Source organism: Natator depressus, chromosome 2, assembly GCF_965152275.1.
Source record: "Natator depressus isolate rNatDep1 chromosome 2, rNatDep2.hap1, whole genome shotgun sequence".
Classification (NCBI taxonomy): domain Eukaryota; kingdom Metazoa; phylum Chordata; order Testudines; family Cheloniidae; genus Natator; species Natator depressus.
The window spans coordinates 65093055-65111842 of NC_134235.1; the positions used below are offsets into that span (position 1 = coordinate 65093055).

General features: G+C 40.1%; 1 protein-coding gene across 6 annotated transcripts in view; it reads right to left on the reverse strand.

The window, feature by feature from the left end:
* Positions 1-18788, reverse strand: part of FAM110B (family with sequence similarity 110 member B) — a 191559-nt gene that overhangs the window by 39642 nt on the left and 133129 nt on the right. The window lies entirely within an intron of this gene.

The following is an 18788-nucleotide window of genomic DNA, read 5'->3' on the forward strand; positions in this document are numbered from 1 at the left end:
AAGATGGCCAAGGTGTTCTAAAACATGCAGCTCTTCACCACAGATCCTGTTTCTCTCAGTATTATATATGACAGATCACTTTCCTAATGTACCAATCAACTGAAAACTATATTCATTTAAAAATATTCACTTTGTTGAGATTCTTATAAATACAGTGTGATACTAAAGATACTTTCAGACCTGGGATGTTGCAACCTCCAAACAATGATTTTCTTTTGGGGGGATGGAGGGGGAGGGAGGGTCCAGGAGGAGGTGAAGAGGGGGAACCATTTGACAAAGAATTAAAATTAACCCTCACTGAGATACAAATCATCTTACAGATACCCCAAACCTGAGGTCTAGGTTTGGGTTCTGAGCTGTTTACTCTGTTGTATATCACAGTGATGTTACTCTGTATATATTTTGTTAGGTTGAAGTGAACTTTACAAATGTGATATTAATGTGCCCATTTGAGAAACATGCAAATGTTGCATATCACCAACACTACAAAAGTTACAGTAACAAATATTACATTTTAAAGAGTGCAAGTGTGTATCTATGTGGTTCACGAATGTCCCTCCTCCTCAACAATCTCCTTTCTTATAATGTTGTCTGTGCTGTAAATATCCAACTTAGTTATTTAAAAGGTATGCTATTGACCTAGAATTGCCAATGCGTAAAGAATGGTTTTACTTCAATATCTGCTGTACCAAGTTAAATGTTTATCACTGAACTTTTTTTAAGGTATCCTAGCAGTACTAAATCTTAAAAAAAAAAAAAAAAAAAAAGAAAAAGAAAAAGAAAAAAAAGCCTATTATGTAATTTGGTCCTTTGCAAAACCAATTATAGCTTCTGTATACACATTAATTTACTTAAGAGTTGCTGATACTGAGGTGATGAAAGGTGTACAGAGGTGTTATGATGAAATTATCTGTTATAGTCACACTGCCATAATATTTGCTGTTAATAAATCAGATGCACAGGTGGCTCACCTATCCCTCCACTAGGTTCTGATAAATTGTTTTCATAGCCAAATTGCTTTCATTCTATGCAAAAATATACTAGGGTACTACCAAAACTCCAATTATGAAAAACACCTCACTTTTCAGATGCTTTTATAAATTACAGGGAGCAGTTCAATGGCAATCAATGGATTGGGTGCAAACCACTCAATCTGACACCTGGACATTTCCTTATGTATAGGTGAACTGCAAATCACCTCTGCTGGGGCTCAGCTCAGGGATTCCTACACTGAAAAGTATCTTGCCTGGTCACTACAAATACTAGGTTATAACTGAAAACAAGGAAAGCAGCCACACCTAAGGGCACTCCTCCTCACCCCGTTCTCTGCAGTACACACCAGATTCTGACTACTAATCACTGCAATGGGAACAGAACATTTTGCCTTATGAAACTATAATGCCATTTTAATGCGATCACTATTAGCATTTTTTTTTCAGACAACAAAATGCACCGATCACATTCACAATGACATTGTGGGGTACCAGCAGCGTATACAGACTGAATCACCCCACAAAAATTTCACCACCACAACTGCATTTGAGTCCATGTTCTCTGACAAATCCACTGCCTTAAAAAAAAAAATAAATAAAAGGCACTCCTCCTATGGGAAACCTCACTTCTGAGACAACTCAGAGGCAATCCTCAGTGCTGTGGTTTAAGCCCTGCCCAATCAGTAGATATCTAAAGGTAACTTTTTTTTTTTTTGAATGAGGGACTGTCTAACTATGGAAAACAAAACTTAAACAGCGATCTCTTACATGTACATATATGCCATTTACTATTTGTTTAATCTGTCCGTGACCTACCAAACACACAATCAGGGCAAGAATGACACCAGGTGACCCCTGTCCACGCCTTGTTCCAGTATGCTGACATACAGAAGTGTCCCCAATCATCCCCCATCCCCCCAAAAAAACTATATGGAATCACATGATATAAATAAAGAGTTCACATAGTTTCTGGAGATTCTATATTTAATCATTCATATCAGCTAGTCATAAATAATAGCTACACCATGTTACACAGAAAACACAAGAAAAGGTACTAGGCAGATTTCAGCTGAGTACACAGTTTGCTGCCTGGGAATGCTTAGCTCCTCTGTGTAACAGCACTTTCTCAGGTGCAGCACTATTCCCACAATCCTTGTAACAATGCACACCAAAAAAATATCCTTGTGACCATAAACTGAATGTATGTGTCCCTTACCTGAGCCTACGTTATGTCAGGAGTGGAAATTAGCCAGTATAAAGATATAAATGACATCACAGTACTCACAAAATGAGTCAAAACAAGCCTCTCCATATACCTTTTCACACTCAGTCTGCTAAACTACTTGTGGTGAAGTTTGTAAATGTTTCATACCAAAACTGCACAGTTGCTTTAACAGGACTTGTTTATTGTACACTTTCAAAAACGCAAGCTTCTACTCTCAAGATTACATAGACACAGTTAGTAATTCTGACACACATCCAAAAAAAAAATCACTACTATGTGTACTTCCAATAAAGTACATGTAAGCAACAGTTCCAGGATCTGAAAGCTAGATTTGATACAAGGAAGGTTAAAATCATGTTAACTGTGACATTTAATATTAACTGCTTTCTAAAGTGGTTAAATGCTGTACAGCATGAGAAGTTCAAAGGAATTCAAAATTCCCATTAGTCTGTGAATTTGATTGTGAGAAAGGAAAAACTAGAAGAGTGTGCTTTGTTTTTACAAAAAGAAAAGGAGTACTTGTGGCACCTTAGAGACTAACCAATTTATTTGAGCATAAGCTTTCGTGAGCTACAGCTCACTTCATCGGATGCATACTGTGGAAAGTATAGAAGATCTTATTATATACACATAAAGCATGAAAAAATACCTCCTCCCACCCCACTCTCCTGCTGGTAATAGCTTATCTAAAGTTATCACTCTCCTTACAATGACAGGTTTCAGAGTAACAGCGGTGTTAGTCTGTATTTGCAAAAAGAAAAGGAGTACTTGTGGCACCTTAGAGACTAACCAATTTATTTGAGCATGAGCTTTCGTGAGCTACAGCTCACTTCATCGGATGCAGTGAGCTGTAGCTCACGAAAGGTCATGCTCAAATAAATTGGTTAGTCTCTAAAACAAATCCAGGTTTTCTCACAAATGGCCCACCTTGATTATCATACACATTGTAAGGAGAGTGGTCACTTTAGATAAGCTATTACCAGCAGGAGAGTGAGTTTGTGTGTGTGTGGGGGGGGGGGGGTGAGAAAACCTGGATTTGTGCTGGAAATGGCCCAACTTGATTATCATACACATTGTAAGGAGAGTGATCACTTTAGATAAGCTATTACCAGCAGGAGAGTGGGGTGGGAGGAGGTATTGTTTCATGCTTTATGTGTATATAATAATATCTTCTATACTTTCCACAGTATGCATCCGATGAAGTGAGCTGTAGCTCACGAAAGCTCATGCTCCAATAAATTGGTTAGTCTCTAAGGTGCCACAAGTACTCCTTTTCTTTTTGCGAATACAGACTAACACGGCTGTTACTCTGAAACCTTTGTTTTTACACAAATTGTAGTTGATTGGGGCTTAATCTTTTACACACAAATGGTGCTGTGAGCATGAACACTTCCTCTTCTGAAACCAAGGTGGAACTTGTGAGAACGAAATGGGGTATTCCTGCATATGTGGGAGGAATGGTGTATGCCAGAGGCTTCCAAACATTAACATAGTGTGGACAACTAAAAAACATGAGGGACTGGTCCCTCTTCCATCCATAATCAAATAACTTCCCTGTGCAACCTTACAGTAATTATTCACATGGTGAAATATAAGGAAAGTATTCTGTGCATTTTTAGCTGACATCAAGGCAATTCAGGAGCTGGAAATGAGAAGGAGCAGTTATCACCATGAGCCAACTCTTCATGGACCATACTTCTAGGAACCACTGGTGCAGACAGGTGTTTGTATCCCATACTGATTTTTTATTTTCTTGACTCTTGGAAGTTGTCTTGTGCACCTGAGCAACTCTGGTACCATTAGAGGCACAGATTGCTGCAGTACAAATAAGGATAGTGCACTATGCAGTTTCTTTCTCAGTGGCTGTACCATGTCCAAAACATACTGCTTTGCCGTCCAAGATTAAATGCTTCTGGAGGAGAAAGTTTCCACAAACTACGGGTACCAGTAAGAGTATTACTGTCTGAAAAGATGCTAACATTTCTATGGAAATGTAGCAGTTTTTAAAGACATTATGCATGTCATACATTTCAGCTGAATGGTGAGGACTCCTTTTCCTTTGAGTCCATTCTGTCTGGCTTTTATGTGCATAGCAAATGCCCTCACCAATCTCTCCTCTCATTCCTCCATAGCAGCTGAATACTTCATAACAAGCTCTGGAAAGCTTCACACAGCTTCATAGGGGAAACCTGATTGTGCATTGCCTTCAGCCTTATGTAGACATTTACACATGTGTGTAAACTGAACATGTAACTGCCACTCAGAATGACTAAATGTAATATTGCTACACTGCAACATCTGATTAACATTGTAACAGATGCAAGACCTTGGAATCTGAGGCTATGGCTACACTACAGACCTTACAGTGGTGTAGCTGTACCATTGGAGCTGTGCCACTGAAGCAGTGCCAGTGCGGACGTTCTAAGCCAGTGGGAGAGAGCTCTCCTGTAGACTTAATTACTCCAGCCCTATGAGCAGCAGTAGCCATGTTGGCGGGAGAAGCTAACCCCAGAATTTGAACTAACAAACCATGGTTTTAAAATATTTTTCTAAATACAGATTGCATACAGTTGTCACCGATCCACTGTTAACTCTCTCAACTGGCCACTGAGATCTCTACTTGCACATCATAAGCAAATTAGCTGCAAACCTTCTACGTGCTGCCAGGGGCATGTCACTATGGACCGCAGAGCCATAAACTGACTGCACTAATGAGTAGCAAATCCTAACCCCAAGTGCGAGTAATTTTTCTTTATCCTTCTGCATTCACCAGTTTCTGCCATTTATTTCAGATTTGTGCTAGTATGTTCAGGCTTCTGTCATGTTGATGGATTTGGCTTCTTTCTGTATTGTTTTGTGTAATGTTTCTCTAAATTGTCCTCTTTTTTCTTTCCAGGTGGTGTCCATATTATCATTTGACATGGAAGTCATGTTGGTGGCGTCCTTAAGTGTGTCCTAAGTAGACCCATCATCATCTTACATAAGAACGGCCGTACTGTGTCAGACCAAAGGTCCATCTAGTCCAGTGGTTCTCAAACTTTTGTACTGGTGACCCCTTTCACATAGCAAGCCTCTGAGTGCGACCCCCACCCCCATAAATTAAAAACACTTTTAAAATATATTTAACACCATTATAAATGCTGGAGGCAAAGCGGGGTTTAGGGTGGAGGTTGACACCTCTTGACCCCTGAGGGGTCCCGACCCCCAGTTTGAGAACTCCTGATCTAGCCCAGTATCCTGTCTTCCAACAGTGGCCAATTCCAGGTACCCTACAAAGAATGAACAGAACAGGTAATCATCAAGTGATCCATCCCCTGTTGCCCTCCATTCCCAGCTTCTGGCAAACAGAGGTTATGGACACCATCCCTGCCCATCCTTGCTAATAGCCATTGATGGACCTATCCTCCATGAACTTATCTAGTTCTTTTTTGAACCCTGTTATAATCTTGGCCTTCACAACATCCTCTGGCAAAGAGTTCCACAGACTGACTGTGTGTTGTGTGAAAAAAATACTTCCTTTTGTTAGTTTTAAACCTGCTGCCTATTAATTTCATTTGGTGACCCCGAGTTCTTGTATTATGAGAAGGAGTAAATAACATTTCCTTATTTACTTTCTCCACACCAGTCATTATTTTATAAACCTCAATCATATCCCTCCTTAGTAGTCTCTTTTCCAAGCTGAAAAGTCCCAGTCTCATTAATCTCTCCTCATATTGCAGCCATTAAATACCCCTAATCATTTTTGTTGCTCTTTTCTGAACCTTTTCCAATATATCTTTTCTGAGCTGGGCCAACCATATCTGAATGCATATTCAAGATGTGGGCATACCATGAATTTATATAAAGTCAATAAGACATTTTCGTTCTTAGTAGCTCTCTCTTTCTTGATGATTCCCAACATTCTGTTCTCTTTTTTTTTTTTGACCCCAAGATCTCTTTCTTGAGTGGTAACAGCTAATTTAGACCCCATCATTTTATATGTATAGTTTGGGATTATGTTTTCTAATGTGCATTACTTTGCATTTATCAGCATTGAATTTCATCTGCCATTTTGTTGCCCAGTCACCCAGCTTTGAGAGATCCTTTTGTAGCTCTGTGCAGTCTGCCTGGAACTTAACGATCTTGAGTAGTTTTGTATCATCTGCAAATTTTGCTATCTCACTGTTTACCCCTTTTTCCAGATAATTTATGAATATATTGAATAGGACTGGACCCAGTACAGACCCCTAGGGGACATCACTATTTACCTCTCTCCTTCTGAAAATTGACCATTTATTCCTACTCTGATACCAATCCATAAGAGGACCTTTTCTGTTATTCCATGACAGATTACCTTGCTTCAGAGCCTTTGGTGAGGGATCTTGTCAAAGGCTTTCTGAAAATCTAAGCACGCTATATCCACTGGATCCCCCTTGTCCACATGCTTGTTGGCCCGCTCAAAGAATTCTAGTAGATTGGTGAGGCATGATTTCCCTTTACAAAAACCATGTTGACTGTTCCCCAACAAATAATGTTCATCTAGATGTCTGACAATTTTGTTCTTTACTCTAGTTTCAACCAGTTTGCCTGGTACTGAAGTCAGGCTTACTGGCCTGTAACTGCCGGGATTACCTCTGGAACCCTTTTTAAAAATTGGTGTCACATTAGCTATCCTCCAGTCATTTGGTACAGAAGCTGATTTAAATGATAAGTTACAGACTACAATTAGTAGTTCTGCAATTTCACATTTGAGTTCCTTTAGAACTCCTGGGTGAATACCATCTGGTTCTCGTGACTTATTACAATTTAGTTTATCAATTGGTTCCAAAACCTCCTCAAATGGCACCTCAATCTGGGACAGTTCCTCAGATTTGTCACCTAAAAAGAATGGCTCAAGTTTGTGAATCTCCCTCATATCCTCAGCCGTGAAAACCAATGCAAAGAATTCATTTAGCTTCTCACAATGGCCTTACCATCCTTGAATGCTCCTTTAGCATCTCAATTGTCTAGTGGCCCCACTGGTTGTTTAGTAGGCTTCCTGCTTCTGATGTACTTAAAAAAACCATTGCTATTATTTTCTGAGTCTTTGGCTAGCTGTTCTTCAAATTGTTTTTTGGTCTTCCTAATTATATTTTTAAACATCACTTGCCAGAGTTTGCGCTTCTTTCTATTTTCCTCACTAAGATTTAACTTCCACTTTTTAAAGGATGTCTTTTTGCCTCTCACTGCTTCTTTTACTTTGTTGTTAGCCATGGTGGCACTTTTTTGGTTCTCTTATTATGTTTTTTAATTTGGGGTATACATTTAAGTTGAGCCTCTATTATGGTGTCCTTAAAAATTTTCCATGCAGCTTGCAGGGATTTCACTTTTTGCGCTGTATCTTTTAATTTCTGTTTAACTACCTCATTTTTCTGTAATTTTCTGAAATTAATGCTAGAGTGTTGGGCTGCTGTGGTGGCTTTCCCCGCTGCAGGGATGTTAAATTTAATTATATTATGGTCACTATTACCAAGAGGTCCAGCTATATTCACCTCTTGGACCAGATCCTGTGCTGCACTTAGGACTAAATAAAGAATTGCGTCTCCTCTTGTGGGTTCCAGGATTAGCTGCTCCAAGAAGCAGTCATCTTCTTACCATATTTGATGTTTCAGATTGGTTTGCTTTACTTAGAATTTCTGATGTTGCAAAAAACTTTTTGCAATGGACTCTGCAGACCTTCTGCAGGCATTTACTTTGGAATGACTTGGTCTCCTTATCAATATCTGTTATAGATTTCCATGACTCTGCTCCATTAAAGGATGCAAGACATGATGCCGGTGTTAAAAATTAGGATTTTTGTGTCAGTGTAATTCATGCTACTTTTCCAAATCTTTTCAAGTTTATGAAAGTTGTTTGCTGCTTTACATCTTGCATAGTGTAGCCATTACTGCATATCTCACTACCTAGACAGGTACAGTGGCTTACATCTACTAGTGTTTCTTTGTCCACTCTAATGGTGACTTTTGGGGCATTGATAGCTATATATTTTGTCTTCCCCTTGTTGATGAAAAAACAACATGTTTTGCTGAATCTGCCAAAAGCTGGGTCTTTTCTTCCATTAAGATATATGTTGAACTAAGCAGGACATCAGCAGCAAAAATAAGGTAATCCAATTGTGATTTGTCATTTGTCCATAAAATTCCTTTGCTGCCTTTTGCGGTTACTTTCCTCATGACCATTGCAAACAATTGTGGAGACATAATACACCCTTGCCTTACTCCAGTTGTCACTGTAAACTATTGGCTAATGTTGTCACCATCTCTGGCTGCACATTTGCCATTACTATATAGATTCTTATTCTAATAACTTTTGCAGTTATTCCATAGTATTCCAAAGACTGTCTCTGTGTGCCCTGTCAAAAACCTTCTGGAAATCTATACAATTTGTCACAAAAGGTGCTTGCCATTCCACACTTTGTCCTACAATATGTCTGAGAACACCAATATGATCTGCACGTGAGCTCAGTGCTCTAAAATCTGCTTGTTTCTCTTTACATTGAAGGTCTGTTTGTTTCTGGATACATTCCAAGATGATGTTGCAAATGATTTCCCCAGGCACTGACTACAATGTGATTCCCTTCCAGTTATTGCAGTTGGTAAGGGCAATTGCTGTTCTTTGGCAATTTTATTATAAGGCTTCTCTTCCACTGGGTTAGGTTCTTTTCTTCATTCAATATTCTATCAAAAAAAACACAAGGAAAATCTGGATGACTGTTTCTTCGTCACTCGCTTTAAGCTTCTCCTCCAGTTGCTTTCTCATTTTTGAGCGTACTGATGGCTTTTCTATCTTCTTCCACTGTAATATCTCCTAAATCAATATGAAGTGAGTGGTAGGTCTTCATCCTATATTTCTAGAAGTTCACTTGGGCTTGATTTAAAACAGCCTGAAAATGTTCTGTCCATCTTCTCCTTTTATTCTAAGAGTCCTTTCATTTACATCTTTAATAAAGTGTCCAGTACTGTAAGTTTCCTGTTAGCGGTTTGATTATTGTATACAACTTGTAAGGTCACCTCTTTGGCTAGCATCTTCAGTTTCTTGACATTTTCATCAATATATGCCTTTTGTTTCTTCTAGAGCTCTTTTTACCTCTCTACCTAGAATTCTACATTCTTCTTGCAACTTGCTTGTCTCTTCACATCTTAGCATTCATAAGTTGTTGCTTTATACTTCAATTTTTCACTGCTACCTAAGTAGCATTCCCATTCTTCCCTTTTAGATTTTGTTGTTACTAGAACCATCTTTGAACTTTCTAAAACTGGTGGATGTCTCTGGCTATGGCTAAGCATTTGGAAACAGACTTTTGACAGCTGTAGCTTCTTTTGCAGGTACAGAGCGCATATTTTCTTGTTTTCAGTTTGTTTAACTAGTTTGGTTCAATGACTAGTTCAGGCAAAGTTAAGAAACCAACTGGAAGCTGAAACAGTAGAAAAGCTTATTTTCCTCTTCCAGTCTATTAATAAAAACTAGATGTGAGAGGACGAGATCTACTAACTCTAAAATCTTGAAGGACAATCATTTCATTTCACTAGCTACAGATAATACTTTATTTGTTTAAAAAATCACTTAGTTTTAAATGCAAAACATGTTTTGATAAATTTTCTGATAAACTTAATCCAGAATATTTAAGATATGAGTTAAATAAAACTAATTTAACTATTTAAAAATGGTGTTTTGTGCATTTTAATTTAATTCAAATTTCTGTCCAAATAGAGGTTCACACAGGCTACAAGTAACACATTAATTACCATCTAGTAAATAAGGAATGCATCGTTAACCGTTTTCTAACATAATAAAAATGTAAAAGTTAAGAATCTGACTAAATATAAAGTTATGTAATTGCTTAAATATATGTGTATAGATATAGTGTATCCCCCTAGTTAGCAAAAAGAAGTCCCAAATTTAATGTAAAGGCTATATTTAGTGGAATGTTAACGTTTTAATGGTTACCAACCAATAAGAATGCTACTAACTAAAATATACTAAGTAACTTTAAAAAAAAACCCAAAAAACCCAAAACAAAACAAAAAAAACCCCCTACAACTGCAAAACCAGATTAAAATGAATGATTTCAGTTCAGGTTTCCTTCATGCTGATTTAAGTCACTTTGATTTATCAAAAAGAAAAGGAGTACTTGTGGCACCTTAGAGACTAACCAATTTATTGGAGCATAAGCTTTCGTGAGCTACAGCTCACTTCATCGGATGCATACTGTGGAAAGTGTAGAAGATCTTTTATACACACAAAGCGTGAAAAAATACCTGCCCCCACCCCACTCTCCTGCTGGCAATAGCTTATCTAAAGTGATCACTCTCCTTACAATGTGTACGATAATCAAGAAGGGCCATTTCCAGCACAAATCCAGGTTTTCTCACCCCCCACCCCCACCACACACAAACCCACTCTCCTGCTGGTAATAGAAACTCCCTGAAAAAGCACAAGATCAAATCCGCACAGACACACCCCTGGAATCCCGACCTGGGATATTCTATCTACTACCCAAGATCCATAAACCTGGAAATCCTGGGTGCCCCATCATCTCAGGCATTGGCACCCTGACAGCAGGATTGTCTGGCCGTGTAGACTCCCTCCTCAGGCCCTACGCTACCAGCACTCCCAGCTACCTTCGAGACACCACTGACTTCCTGAGGAAACTACAATCCATCGGTGATCTTCCTGATAACACCATCCTGGCCACTATGGATGTAGAAGCCCTCTACACCAACATTCCACACAAAGATGGACTACAAGCCGTCAAGAACACTATCCCCAATAATGTCACGGCTAACCTGGTGGCTGAACTTTGTGACTTTGTCCTTACCCATAACTATTTTACATTTGGGGACAATGTATACCTTCAGACCAGCGGCACTGCTATGGGTACCCGCATGGCCCCACAGTATGCCAACATTTTTATGGCTGACTTAGAACAACGCTTCCTCAGTTCTCGTCCCCTAACGCCCCTACTCTACTTGCGCTATATTGATGACATCTTCATCATCTGGACCCATGGAAAAGAAGCCCTTGAGGAATTCCACCATGATTTCAACAATTTCCATCCCACCATCAACCTCAGCCTGGTCCAGTCCACACAAGAGATCCACTTCCTGGACACTACGGTGCTAGTAAGCGATGGTCACATAAACACCACCCTATACCGGAAACCTACTGACCGCTATTTCTACCTACATGCCTCCAGCTTTCACCCTGACCACACCACACGATCCATCGTCTACAGCCAAGCTCTGCGATACAACCGCATTTGCTCCAACCCCTCAGACAGGGACAAACACCTACAAGATCTCTATCAAGCATTCTTACAACTACAGTACCCACCTGCTGAAGTGAAGAAACAGATTGATAGAGCCAGAAGAGTTCCCAGAAGTCACCTACTACAGGACAGGCCCAACAAAGAAAATAACAGAACGCCACTAGCCATCACCTTCAGCCCCTAACTAAAACCTCTCCAGCGCATCATCAAGGATCTACAACCTATCCTGAAGGACGACCCATCACTCTCACAGATCTTGGGAGACAGGCCAGTCCTTGCTTACAGACAGCCCCCCAACCTGAAGCAAATACTCACCAGCAACCCTCACCACACAACAGAACCACTAACCCAGGAACCTATCCTTGCAACAAAGCCCGTTGCCAACTGTGCCCACATATCTATTCAGGGGACACCATCACAGGGCCTAATCACATCAGCCACACTATCAGAGGCTCGTTCACCTGCACATCCACCAATGTGATATATGCCATCATGTGCCAGCAATGCCCCTCTGCCATGTACATTGGTCAAATTGGACAGTCTCTACGTAAAAGAATAAATGGACACAAATCAGATGTCAAGAATTATAACATTCATAAACCAGTCGGAGAACACTTCAATCTCTCTGGTCACGCGATTACAGACATGAAAGTTGCAATTCTTCAACAAAAAAACTTCAAATCCAGACTCCAGCGAGAAACTGTTGAATTGGAATTCATTTGCAAATTGGATACAATTAACTTAGGCTTGAATAGATACTAGGAGTGGCTAAGTCATTATGCAAGGTAACCTATTTCCCCTTGTTTTTTCCTACCCCCCCACCCCCCAGACGTTCTTGTTAAACCCTGGATTTGTGCTGGAAATGGCCCACCTTGATTACCATACACATTGTAAGGAGAGTGGTCACTTTAGATAAGCTATTGCCAGCAGGAGAGTGGGGTGGGGGGAGGTATTTTTTCATGCTTTGTGTGTATAAAAGATCTTCTACACTTTCCACAGTATGCATCCGATGAAGTGAGCTGTAGCTCACGAAAGCTTATGCTCCAATAAATTGGTTAGTCTCTAAGGTGCCACACGTACTCCTTTTCTTTTTGCGAATACAGACTAACACGGCTGTTACTCTGAAACCTTTGATTTATCAATCCACCCTGTCTTGAGCTGCAAAGCAGATGGCTATGTCAATGACACAGTACAATGATTTATTTTAAAGAACCCAAATAAAGGTCAGATAATGTGTTCTCTCTTCTCCTGTCCAACCCCACCCCTCTCAAATGAGGCAAGCATCATAATGCAAAGGGATAAACTTCTGGGAAAGTTAACTTGTAATGATTTGCATTTTGTCCTTTGATTGCAGCTCCTGGGGAGGCTTGTGCTTAGACTACCTGAAGAAATGACTGTAATAGTCTTGCTGCTGAATGTTATGTCCTTCCTTCCAATGTATGTAACTCATATCCATACACGGATATTTTAAAAGTTACTGTGAATAGGCAGGATTTGTTTTTACTTTTAAAGTTTGGAAGTCATGATTATTTTATATATTTGTTCAGTAAGAATCCAAGGATGTTAAATTATTAACTGGTTATGTTCTAAATTGTTATTTTAATTTCTAAATTCTAATTATTACAAGATTGTAGCAAACTCCAGATGTTTAAAATTTCAGAGAAAAAGTCTTTCAGAGCATAAAATCCCTGAAGTATGAAACATATTAGATTTTTAAAAAAAGCCAATTTCTAGTTTCACAAAGTCTATCCTAGGGTGAATTTTTGCAGCCTGTAAAATTTTAAAGCCCTGTAAAATCAGGTTTATCACAAAAGCTGAAACAACCCTAGCTTCAGATCGTGAAGAGCCACTATAATGCTAACTACAAAAACTTCATACTTTATTAGTGAATTACCAGACTGAATCCATTCCCACTGGAACATGCTTTGTTGCTATATTTACCCATAACCTTTTACTTGGAGAGCAATTATCACAATAGCTGCTTCCTATGAATTGAAAGAGTTTGACACAGTTGCTGCCACATTGTTAAAATGGCACTAACTGCCTAATACACAACTGACTTTATGAAATAACTTTCACAAAAGCTGGAAAAGAATTGTTTGATCTCAAGTGAGCTATGGCTGAAGGTAAGGGCCAACAGCAAACTGCAGCAACTACACAAGATAATAATCTGTAACAATTCAAATATTTAAATTTTATATCTTGAAATGTAGAGGAATTTAGAAGACTTACAACAAGTAAATTCTTCAAATAATCAAATCCTTCCCCAAACAACTCCAAGAGAAATTCTACAAACTCATCCTCCACAAACACACCCCTTCTACATGCTTCTCAAGGGACCTTCTACATGCCTCTCAAGATACACAAACAAGGGAACTCAGGGAGACCAATCATATCTGGCCATGGCACTCTTGCTGAAGAAAAATTGGGACTCTCAGAAACCATCCTCAAACCACTCACCACAAAAGGGCCAACTTCCTCCAGGACTCAACCAACTTCCTCCACAAACTCCACAATATTAACAACCTCCTTCAGAACATCATTCTTGTCATCATGGATGTCAGTTCCCTATACAGCAACATCCCTAACAATGACGACATAGCTGCCTGTCTCAAATATTTACAAGACAATGAACAACCTTCAGATATTCACCCCAAACACATCCATTTACCCATAACAATTTTACATTCAACAACACACACTTTGTCCAAACCCGGGGAACATCTGTGGGTACTAGGATGGCTCCCCAACATGCCAACCACTTCATGAAGAAGAATTTCTGGACAAATGCACCACAAAATCAATGATATACCTGAGATACATCAATTATATTTTCATCCTCTGGACAGATGACAAACTCCCTCACAGATTTCCACCACTACTTCAACAACCATCACCCATCCATTAGACCAGGGGTGGGCAAACTTTTTGGCCCGAGGACCACATCGGCGTTGCAAAACTGTATGGAGGGCCGGGTAGGGAAGGTTGTGCCTCCCTACATAGCCTGGTCCCCGCCCCCTATCCACCCCCTCCCACTTCCCGCCCCCCGATTCCCCCTTAGAACTCCCGACCCATCCAACCCCCCCCTGCTCCTTGCCCCCTGGCCTGCAGGCTGTAGTTTGCCCACCTCTTCATTAGACTCTCTCTGGAACATTCCCACACTAGCAGCAACTTCCTGGACACCACAATTAGCTTCATCAGTGGAACGCCACGAAAAACTATATTGAAAAACCCACAGATCATCACACCTACCTTCACAGAGTCAGTAACCACCCCAAACACACCAAGAAATCCGTTATCTAGAGCCAGGTACTCAGATACCACAGAACATGCTCTGAGGAGAAAGTCCAGGATATACACATTAACACACCGAAAAGCGCCTTCACCAAACAAGAAGAACAAGAGTACTTGTGGCACCTTAGAGACTAACACATTTATTAGAGCATAAGCTTTTGTGAGCTACAGCCCACTTCATTGGATGCTTCATTGGATCACCAAACAAGGACACTTCACAACAGCAGTAGATCACACCATGGAACAGGCCATCCAAATGCCCTAGGAATCTGCTTCAATACAGAAATAAAACTGCCTCTGACAGCACACACATAGCTGTCACCTACCATCCCATGCTGGAACCCATAGAGAATATCCTCATACCGCTACACCCCATACACGCGATGGTGAACACATCCTGAAAGAAATATTTCCTGAAACCCCCAACCTCTCCAACTTCATATCAGAAGCAAGCGTCCCACAGACCAGGACATATCAACTCACAGCAGTACGAGACCCTGCCAGAAAAACAGATGCAAAACCTGCAGACATATTTCCACTGCTACAATGATCAACACCCCCCCTCACAACACACCTTTCAATATCCATGGGTCTCACACATGCCTATCACAACATATGGTGTACCTCCTCCAGTGCACTAAATGCCCCAACAACAACTATGTGGGTGAAACCAGACAATGTCTACATTTTTGAATGAACTCACAGGAAAACACCATATCACCTGTGGGTGAACACTTTTCACAAAGCTATCACTCTATATCTGACCTATCAGTCCTTATCCTCAAAGGAAACCTGCACAACAGTTTCAAAAGATGATCTCGGGAGCTTAACTTCATAACTTTGCTAGGCCCTAAAAATCATGGTCTTAATAAAGACACTGGATTTATGGCTTATTACAACAATCTGTAACCTACTAGCCCCCCCTTTTTGTCCTACAACTACAGGCGTGTTAATGGGCCACTTCACCTTGAATAGTCCCTTAGAATATGTGCAAACTACTTATGTTGAACTATCTGTTCTATCTTGTATAGCTGTGATACTGTACCTTTCCCAGACCTGAGGAAGAGCCCTGTGTAGCTTAAAAGCTTGTGTCTTCCACCAGTAAAAGTTGGTCCAATAAAAGATATTACTTCACCCACCTTGTCTCTATACTATCCTGGAACCAACGTGGCTACAATATCACTGCATAAGACAATTCTGTCACATAGAATTAAATAAAATCGGGCAATTATGAAAAGCAAGTTCAATGAATGTCTGTGAAACTAAAATTTTTTCTTCCTTCTGCATAGGTTCTCTTTGATTGCTGTTTTTATTACCTTGATTACAATGTTTGAACCAGCACCCATGATGGTCCATTTTCTGACATGGTCTCCTAAACAGACTCAAAAACTTGTCTTTATGTTTTAGCCAAAATAAAATTATCAACTACAATTTTATATGTATTTTTCACTTTATGTCCTGAAGTGAATATCAATGGCAGGATTTTCTGAGAAATATCTATGTCAGTGATTATATGTTGATATAATCAAGTAAATACATGTGCATAGTTATACATTCCTACAAAAACAAAAAGTAGCTTAACAAAATTAATACATTCTCACTGCATTTATGCAGCTACGGGCCTAATTTTGCCTTCAAATATGCACATAGATTCCATCTACTTCACTGATGACGCAGGCATCAGAGGACAAGGTCTGTCCCTACACTGTTTAAGGGTTACAGCCAGTAATGATAGAATTCTGTAAAAGTCTTTAATCACCCTTTACCATATATCATAGAATCATAGAATATCAGGGTTGGAAGGGACCTCAGGAGGTCATCTAGTCCAACCCCCTGCTCAAAGCAGGACCAATCCCCAACTAAATCATCCCAGCCAGGGCTTTGTCAAGCCTGACCTTAAAAACTTCTAAGGAAGGAGATTCTACCACCTCCCTAGGTAACGCATTCCAGTGTTTCACCACCCTCCTAGTGAAAAAGTTTTTCCTAATATCCAACCTAAACCTCCCCCACTGCAACTTGAGACCATTACTCCTTGTCCTGTCATCTTCTACCACTGAGAATAGTCTAGAACCATCCTCTTTGGAACCACCTCTCAGGTAGTTGAAAGCAGCTATCAAATCCCCCCTCATTCTTCTCTTCTGCAGACTAAACAATCCCAGTTCCCTCAGCCTCTCCTCATAAGTCATGTGTTCCAGACCCCTAATCATTTTTGTTGCCCTTCGCTGGACTCTCTCCAATTTATCCACATCCTTCTTGTAGTGTGGGGCCCAAAACTGGACACAGTACTCCAGATGAGGCCTCACCAATGTCGAATAGAGGGGAACGATCACGTCCCTCGATCTGCTCGCTATGCCCCTACTTATACATCCCAAAATGCCATTGGTCTTCTTGGCAACAAGGGCACACTGCTGACTCATATCCAGCTTCTCGTCCACTGTAACCCCTAGGTCCTTTTCCGCAGAACTGCTGCCTAGCCATTCGGTCCCTAGTCTGTAGCTGTGCATTGGGTTCTTCCGTCCTAAGTACAGGACCCTGCATTTATCCTTATTGAACCTCATCAGGTTTCTTTTGGCCCAATCCTCCAATTTGTCCAGGTCCCTCTGTATCCTATCTCTGCCCTCCAACGTATCTACCACTCCTCCCAGTTTAGTATCATCCGCAAACATCCTCCAGATCATTTATGAAGATATTGAACAAAACCGGCCCCAGGACCGACCCCTGGGGCACTCCACTTGACACCGGCTGCCAACTAGACATGGAGCCATTGATCACTACCCGTTGAGCCCGACAATCTAGCCAACTTTCTACCCACCTTATAGTACATTCATCCAGCCCCTACTTCTTTAACTTGCTGACAAGAATACTGTGGGAGACAGTGTCAAAAGCTTTGCTAAAGTCAAGAAACAATACATCCATATCGTTTATCCTCCCAGTTCCTCTAAAATAGTAGTTCTCTCCACTTCCATTTACCATCAAGAATGGAACTAGAAGACTAACAGCTAAGATTATAAGTGTTACAGAATTTTTTCCAGGCAATGCTGAGGTTAAAATTTGGCAAGAGAGTGTGAGAATCCCAGTCGCTTTCTGTACTTATGCTTTTGCCCTTCACCCAACTCCACAAAATCCCCCTCCGCACACCCACCTCTCCCTGTACAGAAAAGGGATGATTCTAACTGGAACATCATTCATATATATATAAATACAGTAAACCCATATTATTTCTGAGAGGTGAAAGGGGAAGAATAAGTGAGTGGTATTCGTATATGCCAAAAATATTTACAAAGGCAATGAAAAACAATGGGTCACTGAAGAATACAGTTATTGAATTCTTTACATTAATATACAAAGAAAAATAAAAAGAGAAACAACAGCAGGACAGCTCTACAGATTACTGAGATTTGCAGAAGACAACACAAAACATTTTTGGACCAATTCTTAAGATTCTTAAAAGTGCAGGATACCAAATCTAATGACCACGTATCCACTGAATAACAAATACAGCCTAACTTGCATTTTTTTAAATGAGATGTCTAAGTTACATAGTTTCTTCTATGAGCCAAAAACCAGAGTCCAGTTATAAAAGAAACTGTCATGGGTTTATTTCTGAGCAATAAATGGTACTAACTGAGAACATGAAAATAGGGAGGCCTGGAACCAGTGTCCACGACTATTTAAATAGTAATCAGTGCATTCACTTCATGCAGCAATACCAAACTACCAGTGATTTCATGAAAGCAAATACTGAGCAAATACTAAGAAATGCAGTGAGTAAGAACCAATTGGAGGATGTATTAAAATTTACCAACGCAGAAGAAGGCTAGGGAATACTAAATGGCCATAGCCTGCCCAGAAAGGAAGCATGGTACAGAGACAGCAAAATCATTAGATTTAAAAAATTTGAACTCACCTGGCTTCTGCTGTGCATACCACAATGCACACTGAGAAAAATCCCACCATGCACACTGTTCAACAGCAAAGCAAATGACTATGG